This window comes from Chrysemys picta, chromosome 2 (assembly GCF_011386835.1).
Source record: "Chrysemys picta bellii isolate R12L10 chromosome 2, ASM1138683v2, whole genome shotgun sequence".
NCBI lineage: Eukaryota > Metazoa > Chordata > Testudines > Emydidae > Chrysemys > Chrysemys picta.
Window position 1 is genome coordinate 94,109,684 of NC_088792.1, and position 25,581 is coordinate 94,135,264.

The 25,581-nt window shown below is 41.0% G+C and overlaps 1 protein-coding gene across 3 annotated transcripts in view; it reads right to left on the reverse strand.

Annotated features, from left to right (window-relative positions):
• ELMO1 (engulfment and cell motility 1) overlaps positions 1-25,581 on the reverse strand; it is a 471,086-nt gene that overhangs the window by 176,684 nt on the left and 268,821 nt on the right. The window lies entirely within an intron of this gene.

A 25,581-nucleotide genomic window follows, 5' to 3' on the forward strand; every position in this document is an offset into this window, starting at 1 on the left:
ATTAGTAAGCTTAAAAACAGCCAATTGTATGTAAACGGTGAGAAGTGCCTCATTTTTCCCCAGGTAATTTTCAATCCTTCATTTACACCTAGATGCTGTATGTGATTTTTTATGCATTCTTCCTCTTTCGAAAAGAAAGCGATCTGTTGGTTATTTACTGGATACAAGCCATTTCCATGATTCAGACACTTGTGCTTGAGAAGCAGACACAATAAACCATTAGTCAAGGCGAAAGGTAGAAGAGGATCTGATACAGATTTCGCAGAAGGAAACAGCATATGGCATTAGTGGGCACCTATAGAGACCTGAAAAATCAAGACATTTTAATGAAGAAACTAGGTAAGACAAAGGGAAGGTAAGAGATTTTCATGGACCCCACTTGTCTCTGCTACCAGGATACAGTGAATCCTGCAAAACATTTCCAGAGGATGCTTTTCCTAATTAATTCAAAGAGCTAATACTAGAAGGCAGGGAGATGATTCAGATAAAAACTTTGGATTAGAAAAGACAAATATCAAGTAGTCCTTTGGCAATTGTGTGTGAAGTGTTGCATTAATACACTGCTCTTTGTACTGGAATTTTCCTATCTGTGTATTTGCTTCTGATTCAGTGTGTTGTTGAGCCTAGAGGAAATGCTGAATTCTTGCAAACATGACATGGTCTGATATTTTAAAAGCTACTATATTTATTGCAGTACTTCCATAAGTCCTTTTTAAGTTTAGCCCTCATGAAAGTGAGGAACTAATCACAGCAACAGGAGCCAAACTACACGGACCCAGACTGTGACACCTTTTATTCACATTGGAATAATACCTTATTCCTTCTACAGTCCCATAATTTGCCCTATCAGGCGAGTGTCTAGTCTTGGCATTGGGTTTAGGCGAGCCACTTGTGTCAAAGATCTTTGTTATCTGTCTTCCAGATCCAGCTGAGAGTCTACGTTAGAATTTTTCTGTGCTTCGTGTTTTGTATTCAAAGGAGTGCCAATGTCATCCAAAGAAACTTCTGTATCCCTCACATTTATGTCACAGTGACCATTCCCCCTACCCAAGGAGGGATAACTTCAATACCATTTCCAAAATAAAAGCTGCTGCAGATCAACACAGGGATTTTTCCTCCCCAGCTGCCAAGCTTACTGAAATAGTAAGTGCTCTCAGCACAGGCATAAAAAGTCAAACCAAACCTTGAATCATTATGTTTCCTCTCCAATACTGAAGGGGCCAGTTGAAACATTTCAATTTTTTAAAGTTGCTTCCCTTTCAAAGTGTTTGAAATTTTTCATTTTTAAAGATTTTTTTTGCCAATTTTGGGGACTTTTCCCCCCAAAATGTGTCCCAAACATAATCAAAATTGTGTGTTTATTGAAAACTTAGGACTTTAGTAAATGAAAAACACTAATACTTTCCCCAATGTTTTTGATAAAATATAAAAAGCACAAATTTGTGAGAAACAAATTTCAGCAATGTTAAAATATTTCACACACAACGTTTTTTGAAAAATAAATCCCATTTTCCATCAAAAATACTGTAATTGTTCTGATAAGGACTGTTCAGTGGCTTCCAGGTTATTTTTAAAATCATCTATGTAACACTGATTGATTGGAAACAATATATATACTTGCTGATTCAGTCAATAGTAAGTCACTAGGATCCTGTTTACAGGTGCTTTTTAAAGGAAAAGTCTTAAATGGGGGAGGGAGGTAGCATGCAAAAGCATTTTAAACCACCACTCTTGCAATTATTATAAACTGTAACACCACAGATTTCTCTTATGTTTTGACAGGCCTGTGCCAGAGAATCTCTCTCAGAAGTAGAAATTTGTGTGATGGGAGGAAATGCCTGAAAGGTACCAGTAGCAGTTAGTGAAGCAGGAGAGGAAGGAAGAGGTCTCTGACTGCTGTACAACTGACCTTGGCTCTGCCTGTGATGTCCTGAGAGAAAGAGAAAAATACAAAAGCTAATGGAGGTAATTTGTCAATATGCAGCCATCAGCTTGAGCTGTATGAAGACTATATTCATCATGGGTACACCTAGCCAATGGAGCTCTGAAAGGTACGCCTTCTGCATTAAATGTCTTGTCTTGGTTGATTTTAGTATCTACCACTTCCCTAAAGCGCACAGGGGACAGGTTCATCCCCTGGGCCCACCTTCACAGGATGGGATTTCACCCCGGGAAGGGCAGATGGCAGTACAACTGTCATCCTCCCTCGGGTATTCTGCCTGAGGGGGCAGCTTTTAAATCCAAACAGGGCATCACTGGAAGGTGCCTGGATAAGATGATTTTTCCAAGCTGACCAACCCTCAATCCCTGCTGAGTCGGCTCTTCCTACTTTTGGATCTGCAGGAGCTGTTACCAAGCCTCTTGATAGATCAGGATGACAGGTGGCTTGCATCCCTCTGTCCCTAACTTGGTAATCTTTCTGCAGGTGTAAGTGAATTTGGATCTCCACATTTTTCAGATCCAATGGAATACAAAATGTTCTCTTTTCTTACTGATTACTACCAAATACAAGGGTGAAACCAACCATCTTATATTCAGCTAGAAAGAAACTACAACCAAAATGGGATTATTTCATAACCATGGACATTTTCTGAAGGTTAAATCTTCAGCTGTGTAGTCCTTTGCACCGGATTATTTTAAAAACTGTAATAATAATAATTGTACTTTTGAAGCTATGATGCTCTGATTGGCTATAGCTCAAAATAGGTCTAAACCAATTGGGACAAGGCAAATCAATAATGTTACAGTGAGTAACTGTCACTCTGTTGCACCAACATCCATCAGATAAAACACTTAATTGTACATCAGTCAATTGATACAAGGGAAATAGAGTCATTGTTAGTATAGAACCACCGGATCAATACCTCCTGTTTCAAACACAAACATCTCTGCCTGGCTCTGACATTAATTACCCATAAATGTCTCAGGATTGATGTATTAGCAAGAAATCATTATCCTGTGACAGGATTTTTGTATCATTGGCATTCTCTTTTAACCCTTACACGGCTGACCGTACCTCTCACCAAAGTCAGGCCTGATCTACACTCCAAAGTTAGGTTGATGTAAGCAGCCTTGTGCTTTGACCTACTTGTGCATGTGTTTACACTTCAGTTTGTCTCATACCGATGTAAATGCCCTGCTACAGCGATGCAGTAACACCACCTCCCTGAGTGGCACTGGGCCATGGTCAACGTACGGAGGTCAATTCAGTGTGAGTGTAGACGTTGCATTACTTATGTCAACCCTAAGAGCCCTCCAGCAGCTGTTCCACAATGCCTCAAACACATGAATCCAGAGTTGATCCTAGACATGTGCCGAACATGTCATTAAAAAACGTCCTGCATGTTTATCTGCAGCTGCTGCTGGTGCGCCCTTAAGGAATTCCCCCTCCTAACCCACAGAATGCCTGAGCCAGCTAAGGAGGAGAAAGAAGAGAGCTCAGATGACATGTTCAATGAGATCCTGCAAGCAAGTGTCACATCAGACCACAAGCAAAGGGTCTGGAGGGTGATAATTGTAGAGAACTTGGGGAGGAAAGAGCAGACAGGAGAAAGGCCCAGGAGTCCCAGCAGTAAAAGGAGAGGGAGTTTCACCAGGACATAATTGAGCTTCTCTGGCAGCAAACAGATGTTGCAGACTTTTGTGGACCTGCAGGTTCAAAAATCATGGGCTCACCTCTCATTGCAATCTATGGAAAACTCCAATACAACACATCCCTATGCCCCCCTGAACATTCAACATGGCATCAAGCGCTACATCTTTACCCCTATCACCGCACACCGGGGAGGGGGGGGATATTAATGACAGCTTCATATACAGCTTCATATACACTGACTTTTGATTGCCATACTTGCTGTAAGTGTAGATAAAATGGACATGTATGTTCTTTCCTCTTGTGTTCCATTAATTTATTAAGTTTTTAATGTATTTGCTTTTAACTTGCAGAGATTTTCCTTTGCACTAATTTTGCTACTGAATAAAATTCTATTATGTGGAAAATAATTCATCTTTATTGGTTCACAACATATGCTGCAGAGTGCTTAGAAGTTTTGAAAGCACCCACTTACTATTGTTCAGCTCTAATTTGGTTCTTTTCACAGCTCTGCAAGTACCAGAGGATTATGTGTCCTGTGTTTGCAACGCTTATGACCATAGTTCAGAGCTGTTCAGGTTCCATCTTTCTGTCAGAGGAGGGCTGGGTGGGATTTTTAAAAAAGGCACAACAATTATGGGATATAGATGACATTATGGGATGGAGAGAGTTGCACGCTGGGATACATACCCACTGTACTCTGCATTGTGCAACAACACAAGCACTCCTGGTGCTTAAGTGCTGTGCCAACACAAGGAGCTAGGTGTCGGCCAAGGGGAAGGGGCGGCACGTCGGGCTCTTCGGTGGCAATTTGGCAGCGGGTCCCTCATTCCCCTCTCGGAGGGAAGGACCTGCCACCGAATTGCTGCCGAAGAAGAAAATGGTGCAGCTCAGCTGCCTCTGATCACAATGGCGGCTTTTTTTTTTTTTTCCGCCGCTTGGGGCAGCAAAAACGCTGGAGCCGGCCCTGCTTCTAGGGTGACCAGACAGCAAGTGTGAAAAATCGGGACAGGGGTAATAGACACCTATATAAAACAATGTCCCAAATATCGGGACTGTCCCTATAAAATCGGGACATCTGGTCACCCTACCCCCTTCACTTTTACTGCTGAAAACAGTTTTTTATCAGAAATAGAGAATCACGAAGCTGAGGACATTATTTACATTAAAGGATGGAATTCCTCTGGCATTTTAAGTTTTCTGCATGAATGATTATTTTGTCTTCCTCATTTTGGGTGTGTCCCTTGGAAGGAGGAGAGGTATGCTGGTAATCATGCATCACCTCTGCTTTACTATACTGAGTATGTATTTGAAAAATCCAGACTGAGCAGCCAGTGGGCTTTCCTTGTAGATACCTGGAATGTTTGGCCGTGGCCCTGCAATTAATTAGCAATGACCCAAGAAGAATATAAAGACTGCTGAAACTATCATTATCCCAAAAGTAAATATTTTTGCAGATTAGACATTTACACCGTTAATAAATGCTAGGCGACATTATTTGATTGACAAGACGTTATATGAAAGTGTAATATTTATTTTTTGTTTGATTTAGTTATTGCAATGAATAAGTAGCAAAAATTGCCAACTCTCTTGGTTTTATTACAAAAGTTGCAATATTTGATGTTTTATTTAAATCCCCAGCTCATAGAATCATGCAACTATGTGAGAATTTCAGCATTTCTTTAAAAAAAAGCTTCTAGTTCTCACGAATGCAGAAAAAGGCTTGAAAAACTGAACCCTAAAGCAGCAGGCAAATTAAAAAGAACCCCACACATTTATTAGTTTAGAAATCTCATGATTTCTAAGCCGATCTCATAATTCTTGCATGCTTAAAACTGGCAATATTGCACCTATCCTGAGCAGTGGATGCTTTTGACATAATTAAAAGTACAGTGATAAAAAACCCAGCAGCCTCTCTAAAACAAAGAAAATGCACCATAAATAACAATCAAACCCAAATATTCTCCAAAAGCCCTCACAAACAACGGACCCTTATCTCATTGCCCCTCTCCCCAAAAAACTGCAGCACATTCAGGTTCTGGGTTCAATCTTTGAAGAGTACTAAATGGAATGAGTCTAATTCCGACATGACAAATGCATGGATCATAGCAGCAAGGTCTGCATCGAAGAGAAACTGTCTTAATCTCAGGACCAGATGATGATGAATAAAAGCTGTTCTGGTCACTGCTGCTATGGATTGTCTAACAACAGCTGGGGAATCCAACACCACCCCCACATTGCAAACAAATGGTAGGCACACATCCTCAATCAAGGGGGCAGGAATAATTCCTTGCGCCATCTTTCAGTTGCTTCCTCCACCCTGATAGCATCATCTCAGACTTACCCAGATTGGTTTTTGGAGAGCTAGGCCTCCTCCCTGCCCCAAACATATGAATCCAGAGTTGATTGTAGGCATGTGCCCAACAGGTCATTAAAAAATGCCCTGCATTTTTTGGTCCGCACTTTGTCTGCTCTTATCTCCTCCCAGCAGCCCACTGGTGTACTGCAATTCCCAACTTGAAAAATTGACTAAGAAGGGCTCAGCGACCTCTGTGCTGAACCTTGGAACCACTCATCCCCTTTTTTCCCTTCAATTCTTGAATGCACAGAAGCCTTCTGAACTCTCCGAAGTGACAAACTCCCTGGGGCAGCATTCCCTAGCAGCTACAAGGAACCTTTTGCATCCTATTGGCAAGTGGTTACATCCCTGACTTGCCCAGATCCTCTAGATCAGTGGTTCTCAACCAGGGCTACACACACCCCTGGGAGTTCCCCTGTGGTCTTCCAAGGGTTACATCAACTCACCTAGATATTTGCCTAGTTTTACAACAGGCTACATAAAACGCACTAGCAAAGTCAGTACAAAGTAAAATTTCATACGACTTGTTTATTCTGTCCTATATACTATACATTGAAATGTAAGTACAGTATTTATATTTAAATCAATTTATTTCATAATTATGTGGTAAAAATGAGAAATAAGCAATTTTTCAGTAATAGTGTGCTGACACACTTTTTTGTATTTTTATGTCTGATTTTGTAAGCAAGTACGGTAGTTTTTAAGTGAGGTACGCAAGACAAATCAGACTCCTGAAAGGGGTACAGTAGTCTGGAAAGGTTGAGAATCACTGCTCTAGATGAGGGTGTGTTTGGAAGTCTGCCATAGGACACATCTCTTAAGACACACAAGATTCTGCAAAACGTATGTCAAGTTCTGAGCTGACCTGAGCAAAAGCCCATAGAAGTCACTGGAAGTTTTCCCATTGACTTCAATGGGCTTTGGATCAGGTCCTTAATCTGTATGGATTATACGTATTTCAGGGCAGGGACTGTCTCTTATTCTGCATTTGTAAAGCATCTAGCACAACGGAGATCCTGGTTTTGGCTGGTCCTTGAGGTACCACTTGAAAAATAATAATCTATATTGTTCATTTTTGTTATTTCAAATGCTATCTAAAAAAATGTAGATCACATAGAGTAAGTCGAAAACCATTAATATTACAATATAAAAGTTGTTTTAAGCATTAAATTATGAATTAAACCCATCTAAAGAATAGGAAAAAAGATTCTGTATATTTCAGGTCTGACCCAATTTAGTAACTCCAGACCACACTTTTAATAGGTCAACAAGAGACTCTCTGCATGTCTCTTGTTCTTTCAAATATAATAAGCTGCATCCAGCAAATGCAAGAGCAAGCAGTTTTTAATCCCGAAAGAGATAATTAGAGAACATGATGTGTAAACCCAAACAGGAAAAATATATTTAGCACTATTAAACATTGCTGACTTCTCCTGTTTAATTCACAGGTTTCCGACATTTCGGCCACAGTCAAACGGTAACACAGAGAGATAGCCCTTAAATCTTGGAGAGTAGCAACAAGCAAAAGTTTTTGCATGGTAGTGTCTGCTCAAGCTTGTAAAATACAAGTCAGCAATGGATGCCTGCAGTTTCTATGGCATTTTCTTTCATTTCATACTGCAAGGAACAATATAACTGTTATTGTACCCAAATCAGTGTTCCAAATATCACTGAATGGATATAAAAGCCACTTGTCTATGTATGATATCTTTAAAAAGAAGAAAGGGGGGGGAAAAAAGCCTTGATTTATAATCATTCAGTTCTCCAAAATTTCAGATGAACCCTTTTTTGCACTTTCTGGGATATAGGGCGAATCCCATCTTTTCCCTGAAACTCAACGGGCCTCTAGATACATGTTTGCCCTTTGTACTCCTCCAATCCCTCCCCACCAGCCCAGAAAGGAAAAATATTAATTAATTAAAAGGCATAGAAGTCTAATTGAATTCGGAATAAATTATTAATGTGCTGCCCAGACCTTCCATATTTACATTCCCCTCCCACTGCAAAATTTAAACAATTCAGTTGTTTATTTGCTTTTCATTTCAGCTCATATGCAGCCAATTAAAACTGCAAGCTAATTTGAGAGAAATTATAAAAGGGACTGAATGGACTCATTGTAACAAGCCTGAAAAAAAATATGAACTGCTTTATAAATACTTTAAAAACACAAGAATATTTGTTTGGCATTGAGCTGATGAATGAAATGTTTGCCAAAAATGGGCAATGTGCATGCACTTTTACTGTTAGAAGTATAGAGCAATGAACTACAAATTTAATGCAGCCAAGAGACGGGTTCAATGCACTAATATGCTTCCCTAGTGTACTGCTCTGTCCATGCCTACACTCCATTTTCAAATCGTGTCCTGTTACACTATTTAGAACTGGCATCCAAGTCTCTGCACCGCTAGTTTGATGTAACTTCTGTGGGATTCGCATGAACCAGGGTTGCACAGAGCAAAGTGCACAAAGTGATGTTTCACTATTTTGTTGCATGCAAACAATGGGTAGCAATCAGTCACCAACACACACATCCATTTCCAAGCACATAAGTACAGATCAGTTTCCTGGTAAAGGTATCGGGTTTTGACAACCACAGGTCATTTATATATGAATAAATTAAATAGAACCAGATTCTGATACCACCCATATACTGAATAGAACTTTATTCTGGGTTCAGTCGTGGTTTTGCCATGAACTCTATGGTAGGGGCAACACGTTGCTGCACAGTCCTGAAAGCAGCCCAAGCTGCACTCTCCTTAGTCCCAAACTCTTTCCTGGTCTCCTGGCTGCTCTGGGGCGTGAGTATGGTGTACTGGGTGGATTTCTGGCAAAGTGTAAGCTCCCTAAAATGGTCGCATAACTGCACAGCTGATGCATAGCAGGGGATAGAGTCAAGGCTCCACCTACTCACTGTCCTCTTGCACTGGGGAGGGGCATATCAGCTTTGTGGAGCCTGCATCCCCTCCTGTGCTGCTACTCACGATGTGGGTAACCCATTATGCCTCTGTGCCACTGGATAGTCTAGATTAGAACACAATCTGGCGCTCTGTGAATGCCCCGACTGACTTCAATGAGACTGTTGTGGAGTAAGGTGCTACTCAGTGGAATAAGGAAGATAAGGTGTGGCCCATAGTGTTGTGGCTTTTTGAGTTTCATTTGTTAACAAACAAGAATTGTGCTGGTGGCAGGTGGCAGTCCGAAAGGTCCACCCCAGAGACCTTCTACATGCTTCCCAAGATACACAAGCAAGGGAACACAGACAGACCCATCTGTAATAGTTTCGTCACTTGCCTCTCGCGAGCACCCCCTTTTCTGGCTGATGTTTTCTTTGGCAGGTTTTCAGTGACTCAGCCCTCTGGCCAAATCACATACCCTGTCCCCCCTTCTGGGATGTACAGTCTCTAGTTCTTGCTCATGGCCCCGGTATGGGAACATAGCATCAAGGCTTCCTCCGTAGAGGCACTGCCTTCTTTAACAGCTCAAAAGGGGCCCATCTCAGTACCCTTGGTTGGTGTCCTTTCAGCAGCCCGCCCTGGGCTCAGTCTTCAACCAGACCAGCAGGGCCCATCACGGTACCCTCTCCTGGTCTTACTAGGTTCTGGGCTCAGTCTGTCTGCACTGACTTGTCCATGGTCCTGCTACTCTTCCAGCCAGCCAGGCATCCAGTGTGTGGCAGCCTTCCCTGGGCTCAGTTCTGCCTGCAGTGAGCTGTCCACGGGCCTGCTGCTCTTCCAGTAAGCCAGGCACCCACTCGTTCCTCTTCAAGCTCCAGGCAGCAACTGACTGCTCTGCCTTTGCTGCTGTCTTTTATATAGCCCTCTGCTCTTTTCTGGGGTGGGGTGAGGCAGAGCAGCAAGGCTTCCAGGAATGGGCCTCTGGACCTAGTCCACCCCATCACACCATCACATCCAGCCCTGGCACTCTTACTGAATGAATAACAGCACACATAGAAACCATCCTCAAACCACTCATATGCAAAGGGCCAGTTTCCTCCAGGACATAACCAACTTCCTTCAGAAACTCTGCAACATTCTCAACCTCCCTTAGAACACCATCCTTGCCACCATGCATGTCACCTCCCTGTACACCAACATCCCTCACAATGATGTCATCGTTGCCTGCCTCAAATATCTTCAAGACAATGGACAATGGACAACACTCAGACATCCACCCAAACACATTGCCAAACTCACCTATTTCATCCTCACCCATGACAAATTTTACATTCACCAACAAACACTTTGTTCAAACTATGGGAACAGTGATAGGTACAGGATGGCTCCCCAATATGAGCCACCCTGAGGAAGAACTTCTGGACAAATGCACCATGAAACCAATGACATACCTGAGATACATAAATGATATTTTCCATCCTCTGGACAGATGACCTAAACTCCCTCATAGATTTCCACAACTTCAACAACCACCACCTATCCACCATACTCTCTCTAGAACACTCCCACACCAACATTAACTTCCTCAACACCATGACCAGCTTAAACAATAGAACCCAATAGACAACTATGTACTAGAGACCCCTGGATCACCACGCTAACCTCCACACATCTAGTGTGCACCAAGAACCAAGAAATCTATCCTTGTGCCTGGCTGCAGATAACGAAGTCCAGGATATATATGTGAACGCACTTAAAACCATATTCACCAAACAAGGATACTCCACCAGAGAAGATTGCATCATGGAATGGGCCATGCAAATACCCTGAGAGAACCTGCTTCAATATAGGAAATATATATATGTGTATATATATATATATACACATATGACCGCACATCCTTAGTTATCACCTACCACTCCACACTGGAACCCATACAGGGTATCATCAAACAATTACAACTCATACTTGCTGGAGACCACACCCTGAAAGAAATCTTTCCTGAACTACCTCTTATGGCCATCAGCCTCCCAAGCTCATCATCAGAAGCAAGCTCCCCACAGACCAGGACACACCAAGTCAAAGCAGCTCCAGATCCTGCCATAACAACAGATGCAAAACCTGCAGACATATCTCCAGTGCTACAATGATCAATAGCCCTCACAACACACCTTTCAAGATCCATAACTTTTACTAATGCCCATTACAACATCTGGTATACCTCATCCAATGCACTAAATGCCCCAGTTATAACTTTGTGGGTGAAACCCACCACTACACTCTCGAATGGATTCACACAGGAAAATGATAAAAGACAACAACACCATAACAACCATGGACAAACACTTTTCATAAAATGATCACTTCATATTTGACCTCTCAGTCCTCATCCTCAAATGAAGACTGCACAATACCTTCAAAAGATGAGCCTGAGAGCTTAAATTCATAATTTTTCTGGACATTAAAAATCATGGTCTTGGGGGAGGGATAGCTCAGTGGTTTGAGCACTGGCCTGCTAAACCCAGGGTTGTGAGTTCAATCCTTGAGGGGGCCACTTAGGGATCTGGGGCAAAATCAGTACTTGGTCCTGCTAGTGAAGGCAGGGGGCTGGACTCGATGACCTTTCAAGGTCCCTTCCAGTTCTAGAAGATAGGATATCTCCATTAATTATTATTATTATTAATAAAGACACTGGATTTATTGTTTATTACAACAAACTGTAACCCATGAACCCCCTTTTTTGTCCTATGACTGCAGAGGAGTTAATGGACCACTTCACCTTGAATGGTCTCTTGCAACATATCTTGACTCCTTATACTGAACAATCTGTTCCACCTTGTATTTCACTGTGACACTCTGAGTACTTATCTCAGACCTGAAGAAGAGTCTGTGGAACTTGAAAGCTTGTCTCTCTCACAATAGGAGTTGGTCCAATAAAATATACTACCTCACCCACCTTCTCTCTCTCTCTCAAAAAAAAAAAAAAAAAAAAAAAAGTCAGTGACCTTCTCTTAACTTGCCTAAATGTTTGCAAAATGCATGTTAACAAAATAGCTGATTTTAAAAATGTATTGCCTTTCATAGGGCACATTGTAGCACATAATAAACAATCATGCCATGATATTCAGTTTACAGTAATATATTAAAAGTATTCTATCAATGGATTCTACACAGAGCACCAATAGGTTCACATCCTATATTTGTTGTTCAACAAATTCTACCCAACAAAAAGTCATTATCATTAAAGTAGCCATGAGAGCAAAACTCAAGAGGTTAGTGATTTCATCAGAACTCAAGAGTTACATTAGTCACCGCTTTCCTTTATGTTTTATACAGTGTGTTTGAAGTTCCATTAGGGTTTTAGCAAGTTTTTTTTCCTCTCTTAATTATGGATACAGGAACAATTTTGCATACCTGAGATTGTTAGAGATGTGCAATGGCACAAGAAAGAAAAAAAGATCAGACCCAGTGGACCAAATGCTGATCTTTGAACCACTGACTGTAATGGGAAGTGTGCAACCATATATCTCCAAGTAATCCTGAAATTTAATTTAATTGCTGAAAATTTAAGCAATATAGTTTTACTTAAAAACACTGAAGGAGCAGCTTGTTAGTGGAACTTATGGGACCACTTTTCTGGTTAGAGACTGAAAAACATGTTTTCAAACCTTGCAGCTTTCCAGAATAGAAACTTATATATAGTTAAAAACATAGACCTTGACCCTGCAAACAGGTATGTGCTTAACTTTTCTCATGTGAGTAGATCCACTGAAATCAATGGGACAGCTCATATGATTAAATGGAGGAGGCTTTGCAGGATCAGGGACACAGTGATATCAAGTTTCACTAATAAATGAAGGAATATTGACGAAGGAAGGTTTTTAAAGTTAGTATAGAACAGTAAACAAAAAGGATATGGTTATTTCAGGAAGCATTCACTAGAATAACTTGGAGTTTAAAAAGGCAATCTATATGAAACAGGGTTAATTTCCCACTCATTATGACTGTTATTAAATGGTCTTCTCTGAATACCTGGAAAAATTCTTTTTCTCTGACTGGTGCTCCACTAATAGTTATTAAATGCTGTATTTGTTTTGTCTCTGCCATGGCTGCAGACTCAATTGCATTATTTAGGGCAGTATCATTTGAGTGAGAAATCCATTATTCACTTTTTTTTCCTCAAGTGACATTTCAGAAGTCAGAACTGGTATTCAAAACTTGTTTATAAAACATAGCTGGGTGAATCATTTTCATAACACTTGCTCCATAATTTTACTCCCATCTTCACCTCTTTCCTCACCAGTGAACTTCATAACCCTAGGGGAGGAAGAATCCACAAATATGATTTCCCTTTACTGCATTTAGCAATCCATACCCACGCAAAACATATTCACATACACAATGTATATAAATGAGTCCCCTAGTGGAGTTCAACTGGTGCTAGGGGCCCTTGTACTGTTTTCCTCACAGTGGTGGGCATTTCCAAAAGTGTTATAGTGCCAGGTGTAAGGGTACACTTCTCCACAGTCCATTTTAAAGAGGTTGCAAGGAAGAGAAACATGCAGTATTATAATTTCCACTGCTCTAGGACAAAATTACTCCTGGACATATTACCTCAGTCAATGGAGACAAAAGGAAAACATCCGAGCAACGTGTTTATTGATTTGAGCACAGTCAATACCCAGCTTTATTGGATCTCCCGTCAAAAATACTTCAAGCAGGAAAACATCGGTTTCTTTGGACTTGTCTACGCCACAGACTACAGGGGTGCAAATTGAAGAGTACATCAGAGTGTTGTGATCTTAACTGCCCCATGTGGATACTGCTCGTGTGAACTAAAAAGTTCCTAGTTTGGGTTAAAATAGTAGTCTTACAAACTAGATACCTTTTAGTTTGCACCAGGAGCATTCACACAGCACATTCTGCACACAACACTTTGGTGCGCGCTGCAATTCACACCCCTGTACTCCGCATTGTGGCACAGTGTAGACATAACCGTACACAAGCTAGAAAACCAAACCAGCCCTCCTTGGTTTCATGGATTTACTTGGATGAGAGAATTTATTTTTCCTGGGTTCCAGCTTCTCTAATTAATAGATCTCCATTTTTGAATAATTATTTAGTAGGCTCAAGGTTTTAGAAAGAGATTCACTGTCAGTTGATGAGCTTGCCTGTAAAATCATCATTTAATCATTACACAAGTTGTTCATTCACCTCAATTTCCCATTTCCTTTAATGCTCTTAAAGTGTGTGTGTGGGGACACCTCCAAAATCAAAAGCAGAATCTCAGGTGAGATCCCTAATATACAGTTCTTTATGAACCTACTGCGAAGTGTCTTCATTCTCACTGTATTTGCTTAGAGCCCTTTGGGGAACCAAGGCATTCTGTTTTCTGAGTATTGCTTCTAGCTCAAGTTATTCAGTATTTTTTTCTGTCAATATTACTTTTCAAGTCTATATTACCTTCCTCTAGAGTCAATGGCTCAGTTGTGCCTTTCAGGCATAGCCCAGCACTGTGAGCAGGGTTAGTTGGGTTACGTGACATTAAAAAGACATGTTTTAGCACAAACTTCCAAAACAAAATTCACCTTCAGGTGAACCACTTGGAAGATTTCAGACCAAAAGTTGAAAGTTTTAGAAAGGTCTAAGTGGCAGAGGGGTCAGAAAAGAAACACACCGCCTTAACTGTAATAGTCATTACTTCTGCAAGCACATAACAAGATAAGAAAGGCCATACTGGGTTAGACCAATGGTCCACCTTGCTCAGTATCCTGTTTTCTGACAGTGGCTAGTGCCAGACGCTTCAGAGAGAATGAACAGAACAGGGCAATTATTGAGTGATCCATCCCATCGTACAGTCCCAGCTTCTGACAGAGCTCTGGAGAGCTTTTGGGGGACCCAGAGCATGAAGTTGCTTCCCTGTCCATCCTGGCTAATAGCCATTGATAGACCTATCCTCTATGAACTTATCTAATGCTTTTTTGAACCCAGTTATACTTTTTGCCTTCACAACATCCTCTGGCAAAGAGTTCCACAGGTTGACTGTGCATTGTATGAAGATGTACTTCCTTTTGTTTTAAACCGGCTGCCTATTAATATCATCAGGTGACCCTGGTTCTTGCGTTATGTGAAGGGGTAAATAACACTTCCTTATTCACTTTCTCTACACCAGTCACGATTTTATAGACCTCTACTATATCCCCCCTTAATTGTCTCTTTTCCCAGCTGAACCCTCCCGATCTTTTTTAATCTCTCATCATATGGAAGTTTTTCCATGCCTCTAATCATGATATGATTGCTATGGTAGTGAGTGTGTGTGTGTGTGTGTGTGTGTGTGTGTGTGTGTGTGTGTGTGTGTGTGTGTGAGCACCATTTCAATGAAAATTGTAACAGAAGCAGGTCCCCAACAGCTGAGGTTCAATTTAGAGATTCTTTCACAGCACTTGCCTCGAAAACACCTGGCCTCTGCCATCAACTGCCAGTTCCAAGAATGCGATAAATTCACCAATTAAAAGCCACACACTGCCACATTTTAAAAAGTTTCATTAGTTGGGTAGAATTCATCAGATCAAGCTGGCAAATTACATTGTCCAATAAATCAACTAGAACACGAAAGCATCTTACATTAGGAAAACAGCCTTTTCGCATGAAATGATTCTTCCCTTCATCCTCCCCGTGGCTACGCTGACATTATTTACTGTTCCTGCTGTGCCTCTCCCACACCTGCTGATCTTAGCATCCTATTCCAACTAGCACAGGTTAATCAGATTTCTACTCCCACCATCAAAAACCTGCCAGTCTTTCTATCACTCTATATCTACTCAATTCCACTTTCATTCTACACAAAAGCTATGTCAGCTTGCAGAAATCAATATCCCATGCCAACAGATCTACTAAGATTTCCAAACAAAACCACTTTGCAAGTGGGAGGTTGGAGAAGAGAGAGAAAATAAAACTGAACAGATAAGCAGCCTCCTTGTGTTGTTCTATGTTTCGTCAATAGGTATTACATCATATGATTAGCACCCTTGTCCCTCCTCCCAAAATATATTCCCAACATTCCTGTTTGTATGTGTAGGGCTATTTGGGATATTTTCATATATATACCAGGGGCTGCTTGTTGAAGTGACAAGATTACAGTCTCACTAGCCAAGATTAAATGAGATAATTGTCAGACCCATGCATCTTCCCTGAAAGTGATGTCTCAGCAGTAAGATTCCAACTCCGTCATCTTTAAGAGCTGCAGTGTTAAATTCTTCCTGTATGAAAAAAATTGCACGTAAAGCAAATGTATTACAAGGAGAGTGAGAATTAAAAAAAAAATTGCTAGACATATTTGTGACAGGTTGGATCACAGAAACCCCCTTGGGGCTGCCAACTGATGTGTCAAGACTACTTCTGCTCCTGCTTTCCCTGCCAGCGTGGGACTCCAGAGCTTGCCGGCCACAAACACAGACCCAGCTCTGAACCACGTCCCACAAACCGCAAGCTTAATTGTTTAACACTCCGATGCCCAACTCCCAATGGGGTCCAAATAAATCCATTTTACCCTGTATAAAGCTTATACACGGTAAACTCATAAATTCTTCGCCCTCTATAATGCTGATAGAGAGATATGCACAGCCCAGGTATTAATACATACTTTGGGTTAATTAATAAGTAAAAAAGTGATTTTATTAAATACAGAAAGTAAGATTTAAGTGGTTCCAAGTAGTAACAGAGAGAACAAAGTAAACTAGCAAGCAAAATAAAATAAAACACGCAAGCCTATGCCTAATACAGTAAGAAAACGGAATACAGATAAAACCTCACCCTTAGTGGTGTTCCACTAAGCTTCCTTTTACAGACTAGTCTCCTTCTAGTCTGGGTCCAGCAATCACTCTCTCCCCCTGTAGTTACTGTCCTTTGTTCTAGTTTCTTTCAGGTATCCTTGGAGGTGGAGAGGCTATCTCCTGAGTCAGTGGAAGACAAAATAGAGGGGTCTGCCATGGGCTTTAATAGACTCTCTCTTGTGGGTGGAGACCCCCTCCTCTTTTCTATTCAAAGTCCAGCTCCAAGATGGAGTTTTGGAGTCACATGAGCAAGTCATATGTCCATGCATGACTCAGTTTTTACAGGCAGCAGCCATTGCCCACATGCTATCTTGAATGTCTCCAGGAAGACTTCTTATGTGGATTGGAGCCTTCCAAGATCCATTGTTCGTTAAGTGTTTTTTGACTGGGCACTTAATTTGCACATTCCTTTCTCAAGAAGCTGACCAAATGCTTTACTAAGGCTACTTAAAAATCAAGCAAGTACACAGCCAATATTCATAACTTTGAGTACAAAAATGACACATGCATACAAATAGGATGAATAGATTCAGTAGATCACAACCTTTACAGAGATATGTCACATGGCATATGTAGCATAAAACATATTCCAGTTTTGTCATAGATACATTCATAAGCATAGTCCCATAAAGCATTATGGGGCGCAACGTCACAATATTGACCTAAATTTTCAAAAGTGACTAGTGATTTGGTGGTGGTGGGGGGTTCAAATTGTGGGTGCTCATCTTGAGACACCTCAAAGAGGCCTGATTTTCAGAGGGTCACTGTTTGACGCTTTCTGAAAATCAGACCCCTTTTTAAGGTATGTCAAAGTACCCAGAATTGAGGCACTCAGGATCATATCACCGCAGCAGGTTTCCACTACAAGCATTACACACGTGTGGGAAACCCACTTGCCCCACAGTGAGAGCCATTATTGTCCGCAGATTCTAAATTTTATTTAGAAAAAAGTTTCCAGCATTATGATTGCATGAGTCACCTTTCCAATGTGAATCTAGGATCTTGTGGATAGCAGTGAAAGTGACAAGATTCCTGTTTGTTTCCTTTTGCGCCAGCAGCAGCAGCAGAGGAAGGGAGCAATTCAGGGGGAGAGAAGAACTCAAAAACCAAAGCTGGGAGGAGTAAAATAGAAAAGATCCCTCACTACGACCTCCCTCAGATCAACCAGGAGGCTCTGGTGTGGGAGGAAGAGGAGAATGTTGGAGCCATCTCATCTCTCATCTACCTTTCGAGACCTTTCGGGGTGGGTGGGTAAGAGTTTCAAATAAAGATACTTACTAGCCAGTGGCTCTGAAAAAATGAAGCCCATAAGCAAAGACCAGCACCTTCCTTTCCCCAGGATTGAAGAGTTGAAGAAGCTTAGCATCTCACATAGACATTGGTCCTGGATGGTGGGGACTCTTAGCTTAGTTTTGTCCTTTGGCTATTAGGTGCTTGGTCATTTTTTCAAGCCCTATAAGGGAAGGTAAGTGGGGAAGAGGATGTAGGCAAGATATTTGGTGTTTTTTTCTTAAAGTCCCAACTCCTGGAGCCATGTGATTATGTGGGACTCTCAGCTTTCTTTAAAAAATAAAATAAAAAGGCAGTTTCTAGCCCTCATGGTGGCAGAGAAGAGCTAAAAAATGTTAATCCTAAAGGCACAAGCACCTAAAGGCAAATAAAAAGAAATCAAAACTGATTATTTTTAAATCTCATCATTTTATGCCAATCTCTTGGGGTTTTTTGGAACTGACTCATGATTTTTGAATAGTTGGGGTTGACAGCATTGGGATAGTTAGAAAAGAGAAAGTACTGAGAGAGATTTTGAGAAGGGATTGGGGAGGAATGGGAGAGAAAAAGAAATAGAGAGGAGGTAGAGAACATAATGCAAGGAGAGAAGAGAAAAGAAGGTGAGGAGGGAAAAAAACAGAAGGATAAAGAAGAAACAGACACTGAAAACCATGCAGGAACAGATCAAACATGATCTATTACAGGAGAGAAAAGTGGAGTGAGGCCAAGAAGGGAAATAAGATTGAACCCAAGCAAGAGATATCATGTTTCTATTTAATACATTTTTAGAAGTCAAGTCATAAAGTGTAGCAATTAACTACAGCACAAACAACTGTTTTAGAGATGAGAAGAGCTTTGTGTAAGCTCAAAACGTGTCTCTCTCACCAACAGAAGTTGGTCCAATAAAAGATATTACCCACCTTGTCTCACATGAAACTTTGGCATTTTTGAGTACTTAACCATGTAACCTTAATATTCCCTTAATGAAGAGTTTTCCCCAATCCTCTAAAGTAATATATATTTTATAAACATCTCTCTCACTCAATTTTTTATACACAGAGCTCTCCTAGGGTATCCTAAGATGTTTCTTTTAGGTTTCATTTCGCAAGGCATTTAAAAGTAAGTATACTAACCATGTATTCAAAGGAAAAGAAAGGACTGAGACACACACTGGGGAGGTGGAGTGGGGGGGCAAGATAGGATGAAGATCAGCAACCAACAACAAAAGTAGAAGGACTGAGCTGGCTTTACATGTTCCTAAAAGGCTTTATTTTACCCTTTTCAGTTGTGTATGAAAATTCAGGTGCCACACTAACAGAGATGGAGGTGGAAGCCCTCTATGTTTATCCACTGGGAACCGTATTTACAGCATAGGACAAAGCAGTGCAAGATTCCCAATCCTGCCCTACCAGTATGGCTTGTGGGGTGAAAGGGCAGTTTCAGTCTTTGGCCCCTCTGCTGAGACTGTCAATGAGGGAACTAATTGTGGAAATTTGTTTATGTGATATGAACCTTACTCCGCTGGGAACTGGATTCAGACCAAACTATTATGCTCTAATGCCGGGGTTCTCAACCTTTTTCTTTCTTTCTTGTTCTTCATATAAAAGCCAGGGGGTCGGAGAAGGGGCAGGGAGGTTCTGGAGGGGGCAGTCAAGAGACAGGAGCAGGGTTGGATGGGTCGGGATTTCGGGGGGGGGGGCTGTCTGGGGGCTGGGGGTGTAAGGTTTTGGGCAGTCAGGGTACAGGTAGGGGGTACGGTCCTATGGGGCCAGTTAGGGTGGGGGGGTCTGAGGAGGGGGCAGTTAGGGGACAAGGAACAGGGAGGCTTAGGTAGGGGGTGGGGTTCTGGAGGGCAGTTAGGAGCAGGGGTCCCAGGAGGGGACAGGGAGGAGAGGGGTTTAGATGGGTCGGGTGTTCTGGGAGGGGGGGCTATCAGGGCGTGGGGAGTGGTTGGATGGGGTGTGGGAGTCCCTGGTGTCTGTCTGGGGGTGGGGGGGTGGATAAGGGTTGGGGCAGTCAGGGGACAGGTAGGGGGTAGAGTCCTAGGGGGCCAGTTAGGATGGGGGGAAGGTCTCAGGAGGGGGCAGTCAGGGGACAAGAAGCAGGGAGGCTTAGGTAGGGGGTGGAGTCCTGGGGGGAGTTAGTGGCGGGGTCCCAGGAGGAGGCAGTCAGGGGACAAGGAGCGGGGGGGAGGGTTGGTGGTTCTGAGGGGGGCGGGAAGTGGGAGGGAGTGGAAGGGGCAGGGGCGGGGCTAGGGCAGGACGGGGGCAGGGCTCCTCTCGTCCTCTTTTTTGATTGTTGAAATATGGTAACCCTACATACGTGGCCCCACAAAGCTAAGTTGCTCAGGTTTCAGTTTTCGTCCCAGGTTGCAGGCCTCAGAGCCCCGGGCTGCAGCCCTGCAGGGCGGGGCTTCGGCTTTCTGCCCTGGGCCCCAGGAAGTCTAACATTTGCACTGCTCGCAGCCCCCCACTCCTGGCTGAGAACTGCTGCTTTAATGCCTAACATAACTGACAGAGATGAGCGATCTAACTTCTGTTTTTCTAGCAGTAGATCCCAAAAGATGGGATATGATTTATACACACAGACTAACCCAATAATACCAATGAAGATTAAGTGCCCATGTCCTCAATCTGACTTTACGAGGACAAGGTTCTGTATCTGACCAGGCAAAGACACTGTAATTAAAAGAGACCATATCTGTGAGAATGGTAGGTAGGTTATTCATCAAAATTAATTTATTGTCACTGAATAGATTCTATCCTATCTGAAGGCACAACACTTTTTGTTCATACACCAGCAAAACATTAAATACATGTTCTTTAGACCACATAATCCAGAGTACAAACAGTAATCAATCTGCTCAAAGTGCATGGAGCTCATGAGACCTCTGATGGGACCGTAATGAAATTCAAAAGAACATTAGGAGCACAGGTGGTAAAGGGAAAAATGCTGCAGACTTACTACTGGGAATTCTCATAGCAGAGCCAGAGTCAATGCTATGAAATGCCAGAGTCATAAAACATAAACAAACAAACAAAGCCTCTATTACTTTTTTTATTTAATTTATTCTGCAAACAGACAGATATGAATGAGTGGGAGAGAGAAAAACATTTACTTCCCCAAATTGTTTTTGGAGAACCTTCTTCTGCAATAAAATGGATGACACCAACCCAGGTTCTTTAGCACCGCCTGCTCCTATGGACGTCCTACAAGACTCATGAAGTATTTCATTGTAGACGTCAGTGAGAATCCCCTAATATTGAAGATCATCTACAGAAGGGTATCACTTTAAATAAAATTATTTTCCTGTTTGGAGCAGAGAACATAGCAAAGAATACACTCTTCACTCCATCTCAGGCTCAAAGTGCTACCATGTGACAGCAGTCATATGCCTGAATTTACCAGTAAGCAAGACGCAGCTGAGGGAGAGCCGCTTACTTTAGAAAAGCAATGCAAAGAAGGCGACATCACCTTAACTGTTATTTTCTCTTCCCAGGTGATTACTCTATTTTTGGACTCCTTTTTTCTTACTTAAATCCTAATGGGAGTCAAGACTGGACAGAGTAGGAAATCTGTTTTGTTTTTTAATTTTGCCACGCATGACCTTCGGAGCAAGTACTTTGGAGTGGTTAGGAAATATGATTCTGAAAGTAGTGTGAGCAAATGCATCCCTGCTATTGAGTTGATTTACAGAATCATGGCCTTTGAAACAAGCCCTTGGTAAGAGGTATATAAAATAGACCTGATGTCCCACAGATTTTATACTGGTGTAACTATGTTGATTAGGATTTAAATTTTTACTGAAATAGTTATAGCAGTACAACCGCTACTGTGGACACAGTTCTACCAGTATAAAGGTGCCTTATACCAATATATCTTATTCCTCTTCTTTTGTGGTAATAAGCTACACTGGTATAAGAACTTTTATACTAGTATAACATTATCCACACTAGGACAGTCGTGCCTCTAACTATAATCAGAATATGGCTTCCCTAGGGCTATACTGGTATAAATAAAAATAGTACAATTTGTTTTGTAGACAAGCCCATAGAGTTTTAGATTCTTTAATCTTTTTTTCTCCTTTAATAAATCTCAACCTCACTCCTACCCCACAAAAAAATTTAATTCAGCAACTTTATTGTTTTTGTATCCATGAGCAGCTCATATTTGCCTTGAGCTTGTTATTCAAATTTACTTTACAAGTTTGTTTTTCTATTGTTCAATCACAAACAGTTTGCAGCAAGCATGCACAATGTGAAGGCAAGTTGCGATAGGTCAGGAAAGTCATAGGATATTGTTTTTTTTTCCTGACTGGATGAGTCCGTAGATTTTACTATCAGAAAGAGGATCTTGACAAAGCCACTGGGGCTTTACAGCTCCCAGACAGAGAGAGATGAGAGCTGAGATCTCCATGAGATGAGGATAAATTGTAATCATTTATTATCTGAGCAACAAAGATATTGCATGAGGCCCAGACAAATGAGATTAGTGTAAGGTTTACTTTTAATTTTCTACCACAAAAGCAATGGTAGTTGTGTGTGGGGGTGTATGTACACATTTGAGCCTGGTTTCTAAATGTAAAGTCAGACCTTTGTCTAGCCTGGTTAATTGCCTCTATGCCAAGACTCTGGTGAGGCATTTGGGGAACACCATCCCTCTGCTATGTCAAGCAGTGTCCCATCCGCTATAAAAACCACTTGTGATGTACCTGCCCAAGCATCTAAAAATTTGTTTTTTCATTTGTATTTGTGCAAGTAACATTCAATCACTCAAAAGTTCAAATAATAGAAAAATAAGAGGGGCATGAGCACATTTAAGGCAATTTAATTTTTTTAAACTAGAGTGAATAATTAAGGGAAAAACATTTTTTTGCAGTACTTGCTCAGATTTAGTCAACAATAACTGTTGCAGTTTTACCAAAGCATCTAAAAAAGCCATCATTTAGCACTGATAAGTAGAAGCCGTTCAAATTTTGTTTTAATCTTCAAAATGACTGGTAGCTGAAAATACTTCTAATCTCTTCAAGCTGTCACCACCCACCTCTGGAATCTGGGGGTGGAAAGGAGGTGGAAAGAGAACGCTGATGATGGAGCTGCTTGGTTATTTATTCATTGTTAGTAATAAAAATAAAACTTCCAGTATGTTTGAGACGATCTGTAAGGTCCTGTCTATTTGAGGACAAGTTGATTTCTGTTAGTTGTTGAACAATGCAAAGAGATGCTGTAACTACAGTACTCTTGGAAGACCAAGGAATATACATTCTATGGGTCTTGTGCTTCTAAATCTCTTAGGTGTGTTTGAAAATCTCCCCCCCCCCCAACTTTTCTGTCAGTAGAACACTACACTGCTGGGTTCTATGAGTGTTGCCAACTCTCATAATTTTATTGCAAGTTTCTTAATATTTGGTGTTTTTCTTAAAGCCCCAGCTCCTGGAATCAAGTGAATATGTGAGAGTCTCAGTTTCTACTTAAAAAATAAGTAAATTTCTGGCACCCATAATTGCAGAGGACATCTGCAAAATGGGACTCAGGTGTATTCTAAAGATTCAAAAACCAGAATACATAAAAAACCCTCATTTAAAATATTTTTTTCCATGATTTGTGAATGTTTGACTCATGATTTTTGAATGCTTGGGATGTGGCAATATTGTCTACCCCTAATCTGGTCTCCAACCTATTGGTCTCCAATCTAGAAGTTAGTCAGAGAAGACTGAACATTCTGCTCTTTAGAAAAGCACAATATGTACATTTTAAAAACCTTTCCTAGCTGCAATTAAGTACAAATTACTGTCAGACTGAAGTAATATGAAACCTTCAATTAAAAATATTCTAAGGCAAAACATTAAAAAAAGTCCATTCTTAATTAAATTAACTCACTCCCCTCCCCCCCGCATAAAATTAAAACATTCCATTGGCAATATTGGAAGCACCAAAATAAAACCAAGCCCTTAATATTTAACTCTGTGAAATTTTAAACACAGTCAAGGTTCAGCTCCCTAGCTGTCATAGCAGCTTGCTATAATTACCCCTAAAGGCCATTTGATTTGATAATATATTCACCACTACATTACATTTACATAATGTTTTTCAATTATCTCTTAATATGCAAATATTAGGCTAAAGATGGGAAAGGCAACTCCAGTGCTCCTAAAACCTATCAGATACTATTTAAACAGAGAAAAAATTACTTTAACACAACATTATGACGGCACAGTTAAAAGAGAGAGTCTGGAAATGCAAAATGTTGAAAGTATCTACAGCAGCCACACTGCAAATCATGTATTTTTGGATGTGTATTTAAAAATTAAATATTCTATTTTCAAACATAAGAAAAATATATTTTAAAAATGCTAAAGAAAATCGGCTGCCAAACTCTTCAAAACTAAAGAGTTAGAATTCCTGACTGTAACAGGGAAAACTTGCTGCCAGTACTCATCTCTGAATAGCACTTCTCTGAAGTATTCCTCCCAGACAATCCTCTGAGATTTTTGAATAATGCTAATAAGAGCACAGCAAATGAAATATCAACATGTGCCCATGAGGTATCAATTCACCTGGCCTCTCCAGACCACGTGCTTCCCTTATCACTGGCTAATATATGAAAATTAAATGGCGTTTCCGGCCCTGCAAGTAGATTGGGCCTCACTGCAGTAATTCACACATGGCCAGTCACTGCCTACCCTCTTTGCTACTTATGAATGAAGCTGAATTCTATCAGCATTTTCAGCTGGCAACTGCAGGAGATGTATTCATATAATCAGCTTATACCGTGTATCTTAGTGAATAATGGCGATTGAGGGAGATGAAACCAAAAGACATAGGGCTAAATTGTGTTTAAAATTTAATCTCTCCTTTTTAAACGTGTAGATATTATTCCTCACAAACAAGAACAGTCACTTTGCTCTGCCAGCTGAGAGCACAGAGACATGCTTTCTTCCACAGTAGTAGTAGTACTGTCATCTCTTTGAGCACCCAAGCACGACCACCTTCTATATTTTATAAACAAGAAATAAGTAGCCAACTTGCTTTTTAAGCCCTTACTAGGGCTGGTTGAAAAAATTTCATCAACATTTTGATTTGATGGAAAATTGGGTTTTCGAATGTACAAAAATTCTGGCAGAAAGTGTCTGCTTTTCTCAGAAATTTTTAACTTTTTATTGGAAAACCAAAAACCTGAAAGTCAAAATTTTTTTACCAAAACCAGTTTTCAGCTGAAAATTTTTGGTTTTCAAATGAAAAAAAAATATCAAAATTTGCAGTGGAAAGACACGCATTTTACAACCAGCTCTAGTCTTTAGTACTGCCCCAAATCACCGGGGTTTTTTTCTTTTAAAAAAACTTTGACATCTAGTCTGTGAAAAATCTCTTCACTAGCCCGACTATCCTAATAGCAACTCTCCCATGCTATGATCCAGCCTCTTGGTTAGATATTTTTTTGAAGGCAAAACTTCCTGTCTAGGGAAGGCTAGTAGCATACCTCCCATTTCCTGAAAGTTCTAATTCAGGCTGAACTGAAAAGTTATGCCTACCCTAGAAATCCTGCCATGTTGGACTTCCACTATCAAACACGGCTCCCTCTTCCCCACCCTAAACTACAGCTGAACAAAGTTTAGCCACTAGTGTGGATGAGGAT